Below are 15,052 nucleotides of genomic sequence, written 5' to 3'. Positions count from 1 at the left end.
AAGAACCTTCGGTGCTCGAAGCCTTAACATGAACTTCAAAAACAAAAACTATCATTAGTTCATTTAATATCAAAGAAGAAATTACATAAAAACATTAAACCTTATTGTCTTTATATCATCACTATTGGTGCTTGTTTGTTTTTCCTAAGAAAACCACTTCTAACCACTTATTGTTGCGTCGCGCAGCACACTCACAATACTTGGCTCTTCCTAGTGGTGCTTTTGACTTAAAAAATGTTGCACGTGTGCTGTGTGGCGCAGCACTGAACCCTCTGTTTCAAGTCTTTTCACACTTTACTTTAACTTAGTGCAGCAGTATGCAAGAGATTAAAAAACAAACAAACTTATTATTATGTTGCAACCGTTTGATCCCCCTCTTCTGCTATAGAGGTTGCAGAGATGATCCGCAAACTTTATATATTTTCGCTTCGAAAAAACAAACAATATCTATATGCTCTTTCCTATTTTCATTCAGGTGAATCAATTTTTTTTGTCTTACACGATTATTATCCTAATTATTTTTTGGACTATCTATCTTCATAGCTCCAACATCTTTTAAGATTCATTAAAGTCACTTGTTTTTTTTCTTAAAGAATTCCAACTCAACTAAACTAAGATAGGATAAACATACATAGAATTAGGCTCGATAGTCGTGGTTGGAGTGATTGGGTTTTATATTGATTTTACGAGAATCAATAGACGTGATTGGAGTGATCGGGTTTTATATTGTGTTTACGAGAAAAAAGTTGTTATTGTTTTCCTTATTTTAAAAGATATTGTTACCTTAGATTTAAAATAACTTATTAACAATCAGGTTGTTTTCATATATACTTAAAAAACAATTTTAAAATAGAAATTAAAATCTTCTTATATTTTCTTCCTACTCATCTCTTATCCATGTTAAATGTTAACATGTTTCATGTTTAATGATATTAATAATTTTTTAATATATTTATCACCATTTAACATTAATAAAAAGATAGGTAGGAATAAAATATAAGAATATATTTAATTTCTCATTATATATATATATATATATATATATATATATATATATATATATATATATATATATATATATATATATATATATATATATATAGGAGTATGATCAAATGAGAACACCTAAAAGGTTGAGAACGCGAGAACAGATCTGAACCATTTAAATATTTAGATCTAAGGCTATTATTAAACGGGCGATTTATGATAAATTCTAAAACTACGGGCATTAAATTGTAACTTTTAAATTGCCAGAAGGGCATAATAGGAATTGCAAATTTACCTATTTCCTACAATTTCTCACCCTATCTCCTCTTTCCTTTCATAAACCCGTATCTTTATCTCCCTCGATCTATCTCTAGGGTTTCAACATAAACGCCTCTCTCAATGAATTCGGGTCCCTTTTCTTTCCTCTCTTCCCGTCGATCGCTCAACTGCCGTCTTACCCCAACTTCAGGTTTAAATCCATGTATCAAATCAGTGACATTGGATTCCAGTTCCAGGCCAATCATCGACGATCCGACATCGACTTCCACTTCAGAAGAAGAAAGTTCAGCGAAGATCGGCGCTAGGGTTAGGGTAAAGGTGTTGTTGATGAAAAGAAAAGATGAGGAATGTATCGTATATGAAGCTTAAAGGTAGTCAAAACCTAAGGCAACAACTACTTCTATCACCTCTCGCTTCAACATCGATACTAATCGATGATATCCATGCCGACGCCACCTGGCTTGGACTCCTTCGTCATGAGGTCTCGTTTCTCCGCCTTCTCGAGACAATCTCCGATGATTGTCATGTCGAAATCAACGAAACTGGTAATCCTAGGTTTTCTCATTCTTTTTCTAATTTCATGTTCCAATTTTTTGAATGTTCTTGTTTACGTACTAGGAAAATAGAAATTGAAGAGTAGGGGTGCAAACGAGCCAAGCTACTCGTGAGCTACTCGGGATCGGATCGCTAAAAGCTTGACTCGAAACCGATTTTAAACGAGCCTGAGCCGAGCTCGAGCTTAATATTAAGCTCGTTTATTAAACGAGCTCGAGCTCGGGCCTATGTCACTAAGCTTGATTAGGCTCGCGAGCCTAAACGAGCCTTTATATAATATAATTTCTTATTTTTTTTATATATTAAAGTATTTGTGGATTAAGAATTTAGGGTATTAGTAAACGAGCCTCTTAACGAGCTCGAGCCGAGCTTAAGCTTATTTAGGCAAGTCAGACAAAAAACGAACCGAGCTCGAGCTCGAATCGAGCTTGTATATATATTTACGAGCTCGAGTCGAGCTTAGTATAAGAAGCTTGAATCGAGCCAAGCTCGAGCTCGAGCCTCTTAGAACTTAAACGAGCCTGAGCCGAGCCTGGCCAGGCTCGGGCTCGGCTCGGCTCGTTTGCACCCCTATTGAAGAGAATATAGGGCTAATTTGTATTGAAGTTGAAGTTAACTCTATTCAAAGTGAACGATAGTTTGAAATCGATTTACTCGTTAAATTGATAGGGACGAAGTTGAAATACAAACCTGGGATAGTGATGGGTGGGGGATATCTGGAGCATGATTGTGGATTGAGTAGATCAATTGGCTATTTTTTGGAAGCTTTGATTTTTCTTGTTTTTTTTAGGAAAAAACCCATTTCCATTAAGCTCAAAGGTAACCTTACACTCCCTTCAACCTTTTCATCTAATTTTCGTTCTATTGATTTACATCATTAGAAGTATATTCATTTATGAATATAATTACAATTATAGAAATTCATATGTATTTTATATTTTGTTCAAATTCTTCGTTTACTAAATTTGCTTCATTTAATTGATTGTTAAATGTATTTAATTCTGATTTTGGGGTTTTCTATCAAGAACATGAAATGATTTTGGGGTTTTCTATCAAGAACATGAAATGATGAAGTATGAAATTGTTTCAGGAGCGAAGAAAGAAGAATATGGAGCACCTCCACCGATTTGGTGGTTCATCGCAGTAGTGGAATGGCAGGGGCTATTCTGGCAACCTCTTCACCACTTCGTTTTCTTGTTCCAGTTACTGTCGATGAGAGGGTGAGGAAGCAGAAAGAAAACGACAACAGGGGGTATTTGGGTTGCTTGGTGTGTCATAAAACAGTGGGAGAAAACGAAGGGGTTTGTTGCCCTTGGCTCGCCGGAAACCACCAGCAAACACCACTAGTGGGGGTGTTTTTGTTGCACCTCGAAGACAGGAGAAAAAGAAGGGGTGTGAGAGGAAATGGAAGAATGAAAATTTGTATTTATCTGTGAATAGCAGTGCATTCATGTGTGAATAACAGGGAATGAATAGCAGTGCATTCATGTGTGAATAACAGTGTATTCATTTGTGAATAACAGTGAATGAATGTATTTATTTATGATTAGAGGTATCCATTTATTCGATTCTGAATAACAAGGTACTTATTTGCTAATAACAGTGTATTCATTTGTGAATAACAGTGTAAGCATGTGTTAATGAGTATATTTATTTATGATTAGAGGTATTCTTTTTATGGAGAAATGATAATTTTTACACTCTTTTTATTTTCAATTGATTAAAAAAAGAAATTGAATTACTTGTAAATTGATGTGTATTTATTTGTGATTGGAGTAGTATCACGTTTTTTGAAAAAAAAAATCATTTATGAATACAAATGTACTAATTTGGTGTCCGATTTCTATTCATTTTTTTGAACACAAAAAAAACGTGAAATAGCAGAAAAAAAAAATGATTTTTTAAGAATTTTTGTTTCAGTTTTAAAATAAATTTTGATAAAAATGTTTTTTATATTCCATTAATAAGAAAAATAAAAAATTGAATATTTATTTCTTTTTTGGTAACTAATCCTAAATTTAAGGGAATTTGATTGAATTTTATTTTATTTTATTTTAATTTAATTAAAATATACAATTACTAATATACCCTTATATATTGATTGGTTCAAAATTGTTCTCGCGTTCTCAACATTTTAGGTGTTCTCATTTGATCCTCTCTCTCTCTCTCTCTCTCTCTCTCTCTCTCTCTCTCTATATATATATATATATATATATATATATATATATATATATATGGTTTTAGTTGGTGTCATAATATGGAAAACTCAACACTTGATTAGATGTTTGGTAGGCAATTGCCACAACAAATACATCATTCTTTCGGTAAATAAGGGCACAAAGAACATAATATGTTATGGGCGGTGTGGGACCACTTTAGAAGCTATGCTCTCAATAATTTGAAGAATTTGAAGTCAATTTCTCCATCCCTTGATTTAACAAGCATAAGGGCATGGAAGAAAATTGGAAGGGTATGAGGCGGGGTTGATGATCTTTGTTCTCATCTTCGATTCATCGTCGATCTATCAACGTAATAAACTCAAACTTATATATAAAAAAACAATTTCAAGTCTAATAAGTTAGCAAAACCAAAAGTCATACTTAGATTTTTTTTACATCAATTATTAAGTTTAACACGCATCAAAACAAGAAGTGACGATTTGGTATATAGACCGTCAAACGAAGTGAAGATTGAATAACTCTTGTAATTGGGTACATAATTTTATGTACAGACTATGTCTCTGATGGTCTAATACAGAACAATTCATGCTTAGTATCCTTACATCAAATTCAATAAATTATCAATATACTAATATTATATATATATATATATATATATATATATATATATATATATATATATATATATATATATATATATATTCATCAAAGCGGGAACGGGATAGGTTAAGGATTGGTATACCCGGTCCCAACCCTATTCCCGGTTTTAGCATGATGGAGATCCTCGACCCCATACCCGATACTCATTTTTGCAGTGAATCCCCGTTCCCGGTTGGGGAGGATCAATCGGGGTCCCCAACGAGCCGGGTGAAAATTTCATGCCTACATAAGGGTAAGTAGAGTCATGCATCGGGTCGGAAGATTTTATGGGAGGTACTGACGATACCTCCAAAACACCCATTCTTTAGTGCGTTGAGAGTGGTGGGTTGAATGGGGTTCGATATTTGGCTTCCCTAACACGATCCCACCATTTTCATCCCATATAATGACCAGCTATACATTATGCTTATATATTTGTACCGAAGCAATTTTGTATGTTTTTAAATTAGTTTTATATGTTTTTAATGTTTTGTAAATTAGTTTTGTATGATTTTTATTAATTTATGTTTATTAAAATTAAATATTGAGTGGGTTGGGAAAGATATTATTTTCATGTGTTGTGGGTTGGAAAAGATGAAAAAGAGAAAAGAAAATTTTTGATGTGGTAGTGGGTTGAGTGAGTTTGAAAAGATGAAAAAAAGAGAAAATCTAGCGATATTCCTTTGAAAATCCGTTATTTACTTATTTTTAGTGCTAATTGCAAATTAGCGAATATCAACGTACTTTTTTTTTGAATTGCAAACGAATATGTTAAAAATAAATAAAAATGGCCATAAGCGAGAAACTCAAGCCTGAATACAACAAGAACCTGAATAAATGAGACATTCACCATAAAGACTAGTCAAACCTAGAACAATTGGACCTATTCTTAATTCATTTACTTTTATTTAGTTTCTATAATAGCATCTTACTTCCATTTCTTTCCATATATATATATATATATATATATATATATATATATATATATATAGGAGTAGGATCAAATGAGAACGCCTAAAAGGTTGAGAACGCGAGAACAAATCTCATCCATCTATTATCTTAGATCTAAGGCTATAATTAAATAGAAATTTTGTTATTATTAAAATGTTTAAATTCAATTAATTTGAATTAAAAAATAAGAAAAGGGTATCATGGTAATTAATCATTCCCTTATTTTAAACAACTCCTAAAATCTCTCAATCTCTCTCTGTATAAACCTACGACTTCATCATTCACTCCCCCATTTTCGACTTCATCTTTCTCTCTATACCTAGGGCAAGCCTCCCTCATTTGTACATCAGTCTCAATGGATCCATCTAAATCAGACCTTCCTGGTGGTTATTCTTGGCAGCGAATGAAGAACAACAGAGGGAAAGAAGGAGGGTTCGGTGGTGGCAGATTGATCGCGAAGAGGAGGGGAAAAAAAGACCACCGATTCTCGGTTCGATTAAAGAAATGGAGAAGGATGGAAGCAACAGAAGGAGCAGAAATTAGTCAAATTAAACATGATCAGGCTATAGTGGGTTTGGTCGATCGGGAATCAACGAGAAACACACACATGCATATTCAATGTGTGCCGATCGTGGGGGTGAGCACGACAGATCCTGAGAGAAATTAGATGTAGTGGGTTATTAGACAAAATTAGAAGATGCGGGAAAAAATGGGTGTGACTGAAAGAGAGATCAAGAAGGAGGAGAATGTAGCAGGGGTGGCGATACAGTGGTATTAGGGCAGGGAAAGGAGCCGACTGCGGACCTGGTTGTCAAAAATAGTTTGTGTTCCTACTGTTTCTTTACATACAAGTGAAATGCATTCAAGAAGTGAAGGAATCTAGGGGAAATCGATGGGAATTCTCCTTGCTCGTGTTGCAATTGGTTTCCGATGACAAAGCTTCGACATTTGGTTGTTTGGTGATCGAGAAGGGTTGCACCGATTCAACAACAGGTAAGGGCTCCTCTTTTTTTTGTTCTTGTGGGTGTTTGTTTGATTCCCTTTTTTATCTTCTATTTTGACTAAAATTTGTGGAGTTTGATGTGGGTTTTTGGGTTTGCTTTTTAATAGAAATGGATGAGCTTAATCAATAGATTTTGGTGTTGTTTTGTTGCTTGAAATGAATAGGAAGAATACGAATAATGCAATGTTTTTTTAGTTTAATCGTTAAGGAGGTTTACTTCTTTAGTCTATAAGAGGCGTTTGGAATGTGATTTATTCATCTGTGCATATTTGTATTTTTGTTTGTTTTTTAATATAGATTTATTTCTTGTCGATGATTATAATCGTTCTTTATTAATTTTTATCAAAAGTGTATGTGGTTAATGAGTTAAGCACTTTGTTGACAATAATACAAAAAATTTCTTTGATTTCTTTTAGATGGGTCGAGTAAATACGGATGACCTAAATGATTGTAATGACAAAGGATGAATGAACATCTTCAACAACTTGGAAGGAATAGAAATGTATTTTATTCAACAGGTAAGGGTTCCTTCTTTTTTTTTTCTTCTTGTTTGATTTGACAGCGACAGTAAAGGGAGTGACGGGAAGGAAGCCTTCAATCCACCTTGGGCTACGATGAACTCAACAGTACCGATTCACTCTTGATGTTGCTCCAGTCGATAGACAATAAAAAACGGATCATGAAAGGGTGCATGAATGGTTGTATTTATTTTTAAATAGCACGTGTATTCATTTATGAATAACATTGTAGTTATGTGTGAATGATTGTATTCATTTATTAATAGTAGTATTAATGTGAATGAGTGTATTTATTTATGATTAGATGTATTCATTATATGATAGAATGTGTATTAATTTATAAATAACAATGTATTCATTTGTGAATTGCAATGTATTCATGTGTGAATGATTGTATTTATTTATGAATAGTAGTGTATTCATGTGAATGAGTGTATTTATTTATGATTAGAGGTATTCATTTTATGAAGAAATGATAATTTTTACACTATTTTTATTTTCAATTGATGAAAAATGCATTGAATTTTTTGGGATTGGATTTCTATCATTTTTTTTTAAAACAAAAACGTGAAATAGTAGAAAATAATAATTTTTTTAAGATTTTCTTTTCAGATTTAAAATAAAAAGAAATATTAATTTTTTTTAGGTAATTTTTTTGAAACGGTCATAAATTATTTTTGGGAAAAATCATAAAAAAATATATTTATATATTTCATTAACTAAAAGGAAATATTAATTTTTTTAGGTAATTAAAATCATTATCCCTAGATTTTAGGAAATCATTAATTAATATTTATATAAAGTTACTAATATACCCTTATAAAATGATTGGTCCAGAATTGTTCTCGCGTTCTCAACCTTTTAGGTGTTCTCATTTGATCCTCTCCATATATATATATATATATATATATATATATATATATATATATATATATATATATATATATATATATATATATATATATATATATATATATATATATATATAATTTCTTCGTGTAGTGAAGTTTATGTTTTTTCAACTTCTTTTTTGTGATTTTTTTCATTTTTGTATCTCATTAATCTTCAAACCAAATGATTTTTGTTATAAATATCATGTTAATAAAGTGTATATGATTTTTCTAGGGTTTGTGTTGGACGAGCTTTTGTTACATTTAGGGTTTTTTTTCAATTTGAACATAATCAACATACAGATAATGTTCTTTTAGTCTATAATGGATTTCATTATTTCATAGATTTGATTCTTATAGAATATATATTAAAAAAAAGGGGTTTTAGTTTTTTTTCGATTTTAACATGACCAACATATGTAGAAATTATAATGATCTTTCATTATTTGATTCATTTTATTGAATTTATTTGTGTTATTTTTTTAAAGTTCATTAAAAATCAACATTTGAAAGTAAATGATTTTCATGTGAATCTGTATTTATGAAGTTAGATGATATTCTTGTAGATTATGAAGTGTGAAATTCTAATAGAATGATTGTAGGCAATTTGTTGTTTAGTTTGTTACAATGACATTCTAACATAATGATTGTAGCATGGGGTAATATATGTAATTCTTATAGAGTATGTAATTTCGTTTAGAGTATGTCTTAATGAGATTCTAACACAATCATAATATAATTTGGTATTCTGTGTTTTTTTTACGGTAAATGAAGGGAAATTAAATTCCAAATTAATAAAGTATGTGATATTCTAATAGAATGGTATTACTTAATTATTTGATTATTTGTTAAATATTTTATTGTGTCAGAATATATTATAATATATATTATGTTCTTTATCAGGGAAATTAAATTCTAAAAGAATGAAGGATGTGAAATTAAATTATATTTTTAGTCATTTTATGATTACATACAGTAGAATATATTATAATATGCATTATGTTATTTATCTATTCTTTATTAAGAGTAGTACAACAACAATAAGAAGTAGAACACGAAATAAGGACAAAGGGAAAATTTGAGAAATCAACTCTAGAAAAGAAGGCTCCTAAACCTTGAAATGTGTTTCTCATGGAAAGAGAGATAAGATCGAAGAGGAAGTTTGAGAAAGTTCCAATTGTGAATAAGTTAAAGTGTAACATCCGTTTTCTAGGTATTTTCATTTATGACTTTAAATTTAAATTTGTTTGAAAAATGGTCCTAACGTGGGGCGTAGGAAGGCCCCTACGCTGGGCATAATGCATTGAAGTGGAGACAGGATTTAACTGATCTACCCTGGGCGTAGATTAGAGTACGCATCGCATACTCGCCCAGGACCAAAACCCTAATTTTTAGGGTTTAGACCTTATTTAAAGGACCTTAAGTCTTTGATACCTCCCTTATCACTAGCCCTCGTCCTCTCCATCAATCATCTCGAAACCCTAGCCTCCTTGTGTGGTATTTGAACCTTTTGACTGATCTTTTTGGTGTTTTATGAAGAAGAAGTCCATTTAAGGAGCTCTTGGGAGTCCATAGCTTGTAGATCCATAGTCTAATTTGCATCTTGCAGCTCTAGAAGGTATAAATCTTGAACCTTTATGCTCTTTTTTCTTTTCAACGTTAAGTTAGCTCATGTTTTGTTTTACTTTTGGTCCCATGGTGTTGATTCTTATGAGTAAAAGCTACTCCAAAGCATGTGGTTGGCATTTCTTGTTGTTTCCAAGGTTCTTACGCCATAAAGATGGGAGCTTGGTGTCATAAGACGGTGTTCCAGAATTTTTCGGACTGATCCAGAAGACGGTGGAACTAGTAATCACGATCTTGAAGAACCTAGAACGTCCTATAATTCTCTAGGACACTAAAGTATAGCATAAAATCTTATAGAACTTTGTATCTAAGTAAAGATCTTATAAGACCGATCTAGAATACTCGAGAATGTACGAAACCTAGAAACTTCCCTTTGAGGAGGTGTAAGTTTCCTACAAATAGGGGAGGACTCATTTGTCCAAACCATCGAGAAGTTCTCATGTAAGAACTTGAGTTGTATACAAAAAAGCTTTCGTTCTTACTTTAAAGTTGTCCTTATCGTTTCTCTTGCTTCCTTGAGTCGCTAGTATATCTAGAGTATCGAAGTTAGCCTGACTTAGTCAAGAAACACTAAGTGGCACACAGTGATTGAGTCTTCCCGTGACATTGGGCACTCTCATCCACCCATACATGAACCCTTGAGCTTTAGGATGATTTATGGACTTAGGTTTTAGTATGGTTCACATTGGAGCCATGAAAAGGCATAAAGTTTGTGACTTTATCAGTTAAGACATCCTTTACGTCCAAATCTAAGAGTTAGACGTTTTGTCTTAATGGATTAAGACATTAACATAAAAGTTGGCAACATCAACGAGTACGTAGGACGTAATTCAGGCTACGCAGCGAGTAGCCTGGTTTTGGTCCCGTTTCTGGATAAGGCCTTTATGCCCAACATAGAGTTGTGTTACGCAGCGCATAGGTCAATAGAAGGTTGACTAATCAACTTTTTGACCAATTTGACTTTTCGTTAATTTTTAGAACTTGGAAGGGCAATATGGTCTTTTGACCATTTAAGGATTTCCTTGGTGTTTGGACTTGTCTGTGACATCCCCATTTTCACGGCCAGAAAATATCGATTTTGTTTATGCTTTGTTTGAAAATCAAAGTAACATTTTAAATAAAATTGTTGCGGAATTTGTCCCAAAACAAAATATGATAAAGATTTATAAAAAGCATTTCCATAGAAATGTATTTCATTAAAAAGACTCGGGATGTCATGTTCGATACAGATCATAAGCATAAACAATACAACATAGACCTTACTACATTATTCCGTATTTACAGGCCTAAAATCCCTTAATCTCTCATCCCAAGACATCACATCTATGCTCATGCGCCGCTACCTGTAATACAAAAAACTGAGTGGGTCAGGCTTGGGAGCCTGGTGAGCAAATAAGGTTTTCAACCCACAATAAATAAGTTTATTAACTTTATCAAACCAAACAAACCCGATTACCCGTTCTCGTTATCCTCACTTTACGTCCCTAAAACATCTAACACAAGGGACCTAGTCTAAGGACTTTCATCGGGATGGACACTACTGCTAAGGGGATTCCTCAGCAATAAATGTCCTTGAGGCAACCATGTGGGGGATGGAGTACACCTGGTGAGCACACAGTTCAAATAAACACCTACAGGTTGCGAGCCTGCTAGTGTTCCACTGGACTGTCTAGAATAGTCCGTGGTCGTCATCTATACTCCGCTAGATGACTAGATCATCAATAACATCTATAACGAGGCCTCTCATTATTTTATTTTTTCACACAGCAACTGTTACATCTACCCATATTTTACCCAACACATTTTGTAGATATAAAATACATATACAGTTTAAATCATTTAAAACGAGTATAAAATCATTCATCCAGCATAGATAGCAGGTATACATATTATATGCACACGTAGCATGTAATTTATATAAAATACTTCATATCTATGTGTAAGATGAAAGTAACTATGCACTCACCTTTTAAAAATATATTACTTATGATTAGGCCAACACTTCTTCTAACACCTTAGCTTTTCCTTCCAAAATTATATCTATATTTCCTTTAACTTTTATTTTTGATTGAGTGTTATGATATCAACTAAAAGAAGGGGCTATTGATATTTATACTAAAAAATAAGCAAGGCTTCCAAAGCTTCCGTCGAAAAAAAAGAAGAAAATAAGCTTAGTCATCCATACACGTATAAACTTCAATTAATAAAATATGTATGAACATACTTATATATCCAACACGTATTATCCTTATTATCCCAAAATTGGAAAATGTATGATCAACACGTATCATTTACATTTAAGAAGGTGCATGACTCGTCCATTTTGCTTTAAGATTTATATTTCATTTGTAAGAAATATATATATATATATATATATATATATATATATATATATATATATATATATATATATATATATATATATATATATATATATATATATATATATATATATATATATACACGTTTTCTTTATATAATCATCATAAATCTTTTTAACTTAAATATAAATACCAATGTTTCTTGTTTTTCTTTTATTATTTATTTTATAAATATCATCATATATTTTGTTTTACATATTATAATACTTATAATCGTTATATAACATTGTAAAATTATAATTGGGGACTATCATCGAAAAATAGGTGTAACACAAAAACATTAACGTTTTACTATTTGGGTTTACCCTTGAATGTATTTAGCCCAAATATATCTTATATAGTTTGACATTTTAGGGTCGTTACAATTTTCATTAAGATCACTAAGGCTAAAATCATTTTATCGTAAAATCACTTTTTACGTCATACAACGTCGTGACGATTCTATCGCGAAACTTCGACAGGTCATAACTTCTTTGTTATAACTCGGATTTTGGTATTCTTTATATATCCATAATCCTTGTCACGCCCACTACAAGTTTCTTAATAGATATCGGTTTTATCTAATATTTATTTTCGACGCTCATTTTTATTATTAATTAATTAAATCATAGTAATTAAGCATAAAACACATAATACACATAATATTCATATAATTCCTTTTCATTTCTTCAAAATGAGTTACAAAGGTTAACCTAGACTATAATGTCAATATTAATGCCTAGCCTAGAAACGCGGGCGTTACATTGTTGATTTGGGTATATACCTTAATAATTATTTAGGGTTTGGTTTGTTATGAATAGTACGAGGAGATCCTCTCAGGTGAGTCTTCTCACTGTATTGTAGGACACTAGGTGTCGATATGTGTTTGTTATCTATATGACTCTAGTTGTATGGTTGTGTGTGTGTATATATATATATATATATATATATATATATATATATATATATATATATATATATATATATATATATATAGGGTGAAATAGACTCGTGCGATTGAAAAATACCGACAAAGTCAAGTGGCGCTCGGGAGTGAAATAGACCCGTTCGATTGGAAAACACTAATTTAGTTGGAATAGTCTCGGGGTGAAATAGACCTGATGCATCTTTGAGCAGATATGTGTAACACCCGCAGATTCAGGGCTAGTCAATTAAGATATAATAAGCGTTAGAAAAATGATTTGTTTTTGTTATTTACGATAAATAATCCTAACCAAAGTAATAGTTAGGGTTAACAATTGTAACTATTTGACGTAATTAAGAAAAATTATTTGAATATTAAAAGTTTCATAATTATTATTATAATATAATAAAATAGGAAAAACCAGTTGAATCGTTCGTAAATCGTAAAAATAAGTGCCCCAAACCTTTGAACATCTTTCTTGCATAAAATTTTCTAATCTAGACATAGACTCTCAATATACAACTCACAATATGGAAGCATTTCCATATTTTCCGTATGATAACTCATTCTTAATAGAATTTTATCTATTCATAATAATGTCGATATGGTCCATCCAATACCATACTTCCAACTACTCACAAGCGACCAATCATCGACGATCTTTGGATCGTCATTCGATAGTTGTTTAATTATTTTAGTCAAAACCGATTCTAGTCCTTTTTCCCTCTTAATGCGCTAGACATTTGGACAATTTTAGAATGGTCAAATATTATAGCATTTGCAATCTATCCTATACCTGAAGCATATGGGACACGATGCATAATGTCTTACATAAAGATATGATACTTTATCAATCTTCTGCCATAATATTTTATGTGTCACGTTCTCACAATTCGAACTATGAAAAGGGATGTCGTAATCATAATCGAAATTTGAGAACACACTGTGTATCCTTTGACTATATTTATTAAAATTTCTCAATCTAAGCTTCAGATTTTGAAACGAAGTATAATATTCTCTCCCTTAATTATAGCAAAACAACTTTTCAACCCATGCAACTTTGCAAATTGAATCTTTGTTTTTCTATAATTAATATTGCTAACTTGCAATACTTGCCATAATAATCATACAAGCATAACACTTATGCTCCCATTCTCATGATGATTATTACCATATAAGCATAACAATTATGCTCCCACTAGCTTTGACATGTATTCAGAAAACAGCTGAATTTCCAGAAAACAATGCCTATTGAATTCCTGAAGTTCATATTCTAATACCAGATACTTCGATAAGCATTTATCTAAGCTTCTCAAACTTATACACCTTTGCCTTAGATAGCTCATATGTGTGTCTAAACAATTCAGAACTTATGTTACTAAGTTCCAAATGTTCAAACTAATTGCCAAATCTCACAATTCGAACTATGGAAAGGGATGTCGTAACCATAATCGAATTTGAGAATACAATTTTCACAATTGCTATCTTCTTAAAATCTCTCTTAGTGAAAGCATTTCCTCACAGTCATTTTCACGAAGGAGGGAATCTTATGACACTTAGATTTTATGGTGTATGAGTTCCTATCCATGTGAATTTGCTAAAACCAAAGTTTGCGACAAATCCAAACTCATATGGACTGAACTTTCTTAATCTTGATTTCTTGCCTTATGGTAACACGAGTGTCCACCATGTCTTCCAAGTAGTTTTGCAACATATCCTTGCATATCAATGTACTATCCATCGATCAAGGTGGTTTGTCTTTATGTATTCAAATGAGAACTCATAGAACTCACATACATAATTAACTCAATTGGAATGGCATAGAAACAAAATAATGTCAACACGATAGGTTGTAAACCTCAATTCGTGTGCTAGTGATGATTGATAAGGTTTATTCTTGATTTGTTTTTGAAACTTTTTCAAGATCATTAAAACTCCCACTGACCTCTTGACATATATGATTCTCTTGTCAGAAAACTTTTCTAGACAAAACAAATATTCAATAGTTAGTGTAGTTCTTATCAAGACAAAACACTTCACATAATTGGTCCTAGTTGGTCTTTGTCTTATCCAAGACAACACAATTTACCTGTGACAACCTGAAATTTATTCCGTCGCTGTAACCCATTTCCGTTAATA

Source organism: Lactuca sativa, chromosome 2, assembly GCF_002870075.4.
Source record: "Lactuca sativa cultivar Salinas chromosome 2, Lsat_Salinas_v11, whole genome shotgun sequence".
Classification (NCBI taxonomy): Eukaryota; Viridiplantae; Streptophyta; class Magnoliopsida; order Asterales; family Asteraceae; genus Lactuca; species Lactuca sativa.
Note: the sequence above shows the minus strand (reverse complement) of the source record.